The following is a 7,644-nucleotide window of genomic DNA, read 5'->3' as shown; positions in this document are numbered from 1 at the left end:
GAAATAGGGAAAAATGCGTCATATTAAGAAGGCTCAGAGGGCCTACCCTATAGTTTTTATTTTGGTGTATTTTGGGGAAAAGGAGGAGGGCGAGGGAGCGTAGGAGTGGCTCCTTTATGTAATGTTTGCGCAATAACTTAATGTGACCATGCATGGTCAAGTTAAAAAAGAAGCTTTAATCGAGGCACTGTTCGGCGCTTTATGCGCCTCTGGAGACACTGGTCGCCGTGTCGATCCACATATATGTGTGTGTGTGTTTACATAAGCAAATAAAGATGAATAAAATTATCCGATGGCTGGATTCGAACAAAGGACCTACAAATTGTGCCAAAACCACTTTCTGATTATGAGGCACGCCGTAGTGGGGGATTCCGGAAGTTTAGACCACCAGGGGTTCTTTAACATGTACCCAATTAAGGGGCTATGAGCCATTCCATTTCTCTTATTCCTTACGGGAATATGAGCCATTGATGATGACAGCTTTTGTTCATGGAGAACAAAAATGCACGCAACCATAGCCATTTACAGCTTCGCTGTAAAATTCAGTTAGCAGCGCCGTGTCTTTGTTCCGTCCTGTTGTTCTACGCACTTTTTTGCGCTTTGCCTCAAGTTATGCAGTGCAAACTAGCCCGCTACAATGTTCTCTTGATCTTATTTTCGATTTCATAACGAGGGGCTGGCGCGCACGCCAAGCCCCACTACCAAAAATTGCATGTCCCATCCACCCCAGTTTGGGGTAATGGCGCACGTCAGCCACCCGCAGTGCAATAGGAGGCCTCGGCACGGGGCCCCGGCCACGCTGACCGCCGGAGGGCCCGACACCAGGTAAGTATGCTAACCCACCGGTCGGAAAGGCGGGCCATCCCGTGAGGTGCAACACATTGCACAGGTTGTGGCTGTGGTTTTCACCAAGCCATAATCGCCACGAAGCACCGAAATGCCGCGAATTCAGGCATGGCAACCAAAAATGCCCGTGACTTCAAGCCTGTAATCCTAATTTGCCAACTTTTGCATGACAGGGACTGTACTGATGATATTACTGCATGCTCGAGTGTCGGGAGCAAAGCAGCGAACATTTGCGTGTATTCAGGCTGGTTCGGTGACGATTAGCAAGTTGGCACGAGCCCCGGGTGTCAAGCGATAGCTTCGTGGTGTAAAACTGCTGAGATGCTCAGTGTTCCCTGATACGAGTGCGTGTGTAACGATAACGACAAGACGACGACGGCAACGATGGGATGAAGACGACGGTTCGACGACGATGACATGGCAGTACGACGTCGACAATGGTGAGATGAAGAGGGCATGGCGGGAACAGAATGACGAGAGTGTGATGAAGACGACGATGGTATGACGACGGGAGGATGACAAAGCCGACATGACGACAACAGCATAACCACAGCGTGGTGACAGTGACGTTGTGTCGATAGCAACGTGACAAAGACGGCATAACGACATAGGAACGATTACAATGCGACGACTACGACGTTTTCAGCGAGGCAAGATGCATGCGTATTATATGGCGGGCTGATCCCGGAGATGGTGCAGTCTAGGGTTATGTGCCGCTGTGGTCACTAGCTATTTCATTGGTGGCACGAGCATCGAGAGACACTCTTGTTTCTTGCGCAGCACTTCCGGTTCACCTCCTGAGACAACCGGGGAGGAAAGTCAAAATAAATAAAAAAAGATAAAAAATATAGTACAGTACAGAATTAATGGCCTTCATTATTGATATGATATTAGAGCATAAGCTTAGTTATATGTTGGGTTACAGAAGTGTCTGCAATAATTAGAATTATTTAGAAATCAGTGAGCCGACCGGGGACTAAATTCAGTATAAGTCAGAAAAAATAGAAAAAAATAGTACAGTACAAAATTCATGGATTTCAATATACATATGATATCGGAACATAAGTTTAGATACAAGTTGAGTTACTGAAATGTCTGGAATAATTATAGTTAATTAGAAATCACTGAGACGACTTGGGACGAAATTCAACATAAATCAGAAGGAAAAGAAAATAATTGTATAGTATGAAATTCATGCATTTCATTATAATATGATATCAGAGCATAAGGTTAGTTACAAGTGGAGGTACTGAGGTGTCTAGAATAATTAGAATGAATTGGAAATCGCTGATTACCGCATACCAAAGCACAGAATCATAGTCATTAGAGACCCACCGCGTGAGCACGACTTTGGCGAAATTCTTGGAAAACCGGAAGTAGAAAACGAAAGTCATGACGTCACTAATGACGTCACACACAAGAAGTTGACATGGTATTTAAGCGGCTAATTAATGGAAAACAGTTGCTCCCGATTTCAGTTCGTGCGTTGCGTTCGCCTAAAGTTCACCAACGCCGAGGTGCGAGTGCCACTAAGAGACACCTAAGTCAAGCTTTAGGGTCGCCTACCATATTTTTAAAATTTAATTTATACGTAGAACAGGCCCTCTTCGGCTCCATTGAGTAGACACTAACGAAAAAAAATAGGAGCGAGAAACATGTCACTGAACAAGCAGTTGGTTAAACTTAATTGAGATCAGCTAGGACAGAAAACAAACCATGCAGTCAATGTTTTCGTACAATAAAGTGTAAACTATTAAAGGTATAGCCTACATACAAAATCACTGCACAGTTTTCGCATCCCATACGTGCACGCCAGAAACCATGTGATAATTTTTATTACGTGTTTTCTGCGTGACTAATCCAAACATTATTTACTTAACCTAATAAATCCTCCTAAGCTACTGGCATTAACCACACTCTATGGTAGTCTGTTCCAAATAGAAATAGCATGAGGAAATAGGGAAAAATGCGTCATATTAAGAAGGCTGAGAGGGCCTACCCTATAGTTTTATTTTGGTGTATTTTGGGGAAAGGGAGGGGGGAGGGAGCGTAGGAGTGGCTCCTTTATGTAATGTTTGCACAATAACTTAATGTGACCATGCATGGTCAAGTTAAAAAAGAAACTTTAATCGAGGTACTGTTCGGCGCTTTATGCGCCCCTGGGGACACTGGTCGCCGTGTCGATCCACATATATGAGTGTGTGTGTGTGTGTGTGTTTACGTAAACAAATAAAGATGAATAAAATTATCCGATGGCTGGATTCGAATAAAGGACCTAAAAATTATGGTTTTTACGTGCCAAAACCACTTTCTGATTATGAGGCACGCCGTAGTGGGGGACTCCGCAAATTTAGACCACCTGGGGTTCTTTAATGTGCACCTAAATCTAAGTACACGGGTGTTTTCGCATTTCGCCCCCATCACAAAGGACCTCCAGTCCTTTGCACAGCAGCCCTATACTGTAACCAATTACGCCACGGTCACATTTTTTCTTTTAGTACCATATCGAGACGGGTGGTCACACTGATGCATGCCTCGACAGCCGGAATCGAACACCCTTAAGCATTGCCCCCTAATGCTTCGCTTTACGTAGAGGCCAACCGCAGTTGAGGCTGAAAATTTTTTTTCGTTTCCATTTTTTCGCCTTTGCCCGCCGCGGTAGGTCTGACGTTGCGCTGTTGAGCACGAGGTGCTGGGTCTGATTGCGGCCGCTGCATCGGCATTCGATGGGGACGGAATTCAAGGACGCTCGGGCAGCGTGCATTGAGGGCACGTGATAAAACCCCAGGTGGTCAAAATTAATCGAGAGTCTTGCACTACAGCGTATCTCATAACGAGATCGTGGTTGTGGCACTTAAAACGCCATAATTTAAAATTTCATTTCGTTTGCTGTTTTCACTGCAATGGAAAAAAAAAAAAGGTGAGATTCGCGCGTATTAATAATACGTGCTGTTAAACGGAGGCGCTTTCTTGATGTCCTATAAGTACTTGCGTTGTTCGCTAAAGTTTCCCCAAAAGCCAAATATATAGTTTGTTTTGTTGCCAGCGGATGCGCGCTGGTGTTTTCCCTGCTCCTGTTGGCGCAAAGCCAGGGCGCTCGCTATCTGCTCGAAACTGGCGCTTATCGCCGTCCGGTCCGCATCGAGTACTGCCGAGAATTCGCTCGAAGCATCGCGACGCTCGCTGCTTTGCTAGACGAAATTGGGCTCGGCAATGTAGCGGTGGGAGCAGGCGTGCCCTCCTTCATTCCCTAAGCAGTTCGCACGAAGAGCGCAATTTGAATCGTGGATAGTCGCTTCTGTATACAGCTTCTAGCCATTCGTTTTAGACGTTGTCTAAGCACAGTAATTCCAAAATAACGCCAAGCTCTGCTGCCCCCACATGACCACAAAAGGTGAAGGGCATGTTTTTAATGCGTAAGCATTCTTTGTCAAGTACCACAACAAAATATGCCCGTCACGTGAAAAGTGTAACGCCTAGTATCTGCGCAGAAATGCATAATTTGCGAAGACATTTAATCGTTATAATAGTATAAATGTAGACGATTGGTGGTTCTTAAGTCATGCGGAACAATGAAAAAAAAAATGTTCGCCAGAGGCACTTAAAATTGCATAAGTGTGGGAATGCGAAAACATTATAGTCCCTTTCGTAAAATGTTTTCCCCGCGTTCCTTGTCCGCGCAAGCTCTCGCCCGCGTTGTAGCGGCACCTCGGTGGGGCCAAATCAAAACGCGCCAAGCGCCTCAACGCGCTCGCTTGCCCGCGAGGAGTTCATAATTCGAAACACCGCTCAGCGCCGTTCATTGTACAGTAATGCTTTTTATTTTACGCACTCATTTTATACCCCTCCTCCCCGTTGGCTGTGCTGTCACGTGTGCAATGCACACTAGGCGCACCTTTGTTACGCCGTCGGCCATTTTTGGTACCATTATTTGGTCACGCCGGCTACACCGACGGATTTTCGCGTAATGGGACATATACTGCTGTTGCATTAAAATAAAATTGATCATAGGGAATGCCCATACGATCTGATTTATTCAGACCCACAGGGATATATAGGGCGCCATGGAAAATGCCCGGGAAGCCTATAGTAGGGGTGGCACAACATTAAATTTGAGGGTGGGCCAACTTAAATTTCGCGGTGGGCCAACTTGAAATTTGGGGGTGGGTCAACTTAAATTTGTGCGTATGCTTACGCATACTTAGGCAGCTCAAGTGAAGTCTGTGCACATCTTTCTCACTTTAGTTTTTTACGATACCATAACCTACGTCAGAACCATGTGAAGTCAATGGACAAGGAAGGCAAGTGATTTTTTTTTCATTCAAGTGCCTAATTATGGAGGTTGAATTTGCGATAAGGTGCATAGCCCCAATAATGGTAAAGGAAAGCGAAAGTTGAAGACAACCTATCGCTTGTGGGAGCCGAACCCACTACCACCGCGCGCGCACACACACGCACGCACGCACACACGCACGCACACACGCACACGCACGCACACACGCACGCACGCACGCACGCACGCACACACACACACAAACACACACACACACACACACACACACACACACACACACACACACACACACACACACACACACACACACACACACACACACACACACACACACACACACACACACACACACACACACACACACACACACACGCACGCACGCACGCACGCACGCGGGCGCACTAGAAAAAAAAAGTAAAGGAGCATATGCCAGATGGTATATGGGATGCCAAAGGTGGTGAAACAAATGTCATTACACTACGTACGCATACACACGTACCGGAAGAAAGGAAAAGGGATATGAGCGCAAACAAACAAATGGGGGAAAGTAGCTCATACGAAACGGTGTTAAGTAAAGACACGTTGAGTGCTTTGCGGATTCTGTCGAGGTTAGGGATAGCGGTGGTTAAATTATTATTATTATTATTATTATTATTATTATTATTATTATTATTATTATTATTATTATTATTATTATTATTATTATTATTATTATTATTATTTGGAAACATACAGGCACACAAAGTAAACAGGGAGGAAGCAAGCTGACAACTGCCACAGAAAGGGGCACAACGCCTGCCTACCCTTTCGGGAGGAGGGAAAAAAAGAGGAGAAGAGAAGAAGATAGGGAACAAAGAAAGAGGTAAGAAAATAGGAAATAAACAAATCACAGAGACGCGGCCAAAAGACAGTAGGAACGCGGAAGAAATGTCTGTAGACGGAAGGCCAAATCAGTTTTCTGCATGAAAGTTAGCAAGGCTTTGTGGGGCTGGTCGCGTTGAGCAGCCCTCTCTCTCGAAAGCAGGCAATCGTCAACGATCGTACAGTTGAGTCCAGTCAGTCCATAGTCCTCAATTTGCAGTGCGCGTTGTGTGACGAATGCGGGACACTCCAATATAAGGTATTCAAGCATCTCACGGGAGCCACAGGACGTACACGATGGACTGTCCACACGTGCTTGACGATACAAGCGGTCGCGCACCAACGCAGAGCCAATTCTTAATTTCACTAACAATGCTCTAGCACTACGAGGCAAGCAACGACCACGAACACGGGGAGGGGACGAGCCGTTTGCAACACGGTGGTTCGGATGCTGCTTTAAGAGGTGTCGGCGGATTAACATACGGGCGTTCTCAATCGTACAAGAAATTTCTCGGTAGTCACTCCCTTTGTGAGCACAAGTTGAAGCGAGGCGATCAGCCTCTTCATTTCCAACAATACGCACGTGCGAATGTATCCATGGGCAATGAGGGACATCCCACGGGAAGTGATTTTGTCGGCGGACTCTATTACACTGCGTAGAATTGGGCTATTGGCATCCTTTCTCAACAACCTGCCAAGGGCAGCACGGAAGTCTGTAAGGATGACGGCCTTCGATGTGCTCTTTTCTTTCTGTACGTACTTCAGAGGAACATCAATCGCTGCCAGCTCGGCAGTTGCTGATGAGGATGGATGAGCTATTCGAAACACCTTTTTCATGTCAGTCGAAGGGTAGAAGAAAGCTGCTGCAGAGCCTTGAGCGTCGCTGCTTACCGATGCGTCCGTAAATAAGATGTTCTCCATGTTTTTCTAATTAGTGAAGCTGGGCTGGTTAAAGCGGGCAGGTGATTCCAGTCACGGCAAGTTTTGTATAGAGAGGCAATCGTAATATGTTTCGGTGTTTGTCCCAGGAATATGAACTTTGTGAGCGGGATCAAGGCGAGGTGACATTATTGCGTAGCAAAAGCCCCGAGGACTTCACGTCGCCGCATTAGACTTCAAGCGAAGGGTGATTCTGAGAAGCCGTGGCTGGGTCACGTGATCGCAGAGGGGTCCGATACGGCAACAGGAAAGTTACGGAGAGGAGAGCCTACTTCTGGAAGCTGACGAGACAAGCCGCTCGGGGGAAACTGCCTGCAACTTCAAAGGGGTCTGGGGCTCCAGATCATAGGTCGCGTAAGGACCCTTCGTAAGTACCCTTTGTAAGGACCCTTTGTAACCTTAAGAGAGTTAGCAGATCATACTATCACAACAATATGTAAGAGGCCGGCTGCATGTATCCAGCGCGATTTAGGTACACAATTGTGATAAGAGATGTTGTGAAGAAAGGTAGACGCGAGGTATCATCTGCGCATGGCAGGGGAAAGGAGTCTGACACTAGCTTTAGCGGTAGCTACACGGGACTCTCGATGGTATATGCTGTTAAACGTGCCAATAGATTCTGAACAGCTTCAAGCTTGTTGATAAGAGTTATCTGGCCGGGGAGTCTTATGGATGAAGCGTGTTCTAGCACAAGACGAACGTAA

At 46.2% G+C, this 7,644-nt stretch overlaps 1 non-coding gene across 1 annotated transcript; it reads right to left on the bottom strand.

Annotated features, from left to right (window-relative positions):
• Positions 1-670: 670 nt before the first annotated feature.
• On the bottom strand, positions 671-833 carry LOC142566422 (U1 spliceosomal RNA). Its single transcript, XR_012825059.1, has one exon. It is a non-coding gene; the product is annotated as a U1 spliceosomal RNA (small nuclear RNA).
• Positions 834-7,644: the final 6,811 nt, after the last annotated feature.

The sequence above is a fragment of the Dermacentor variabilis genome, unplaced genomic scaffold, assembly GCF_050947875.1.
Source record: "Dermacentor variabilis isolate Ectoservices unplaced genomic scaffold, ASM5094787v1 scaffold_12, whole genome shotgun sequence".
NCBI lineage: Eukaryota > Metazoa > Arthropoda > Arachnida > Ixodida > Ixodidae > Dermacentor > Dermacentor variabilis.
Note: the sequence above shows the minus strand (reverse complement) of the source record. Positions and strands in the feature narration are given on the sequence as shown.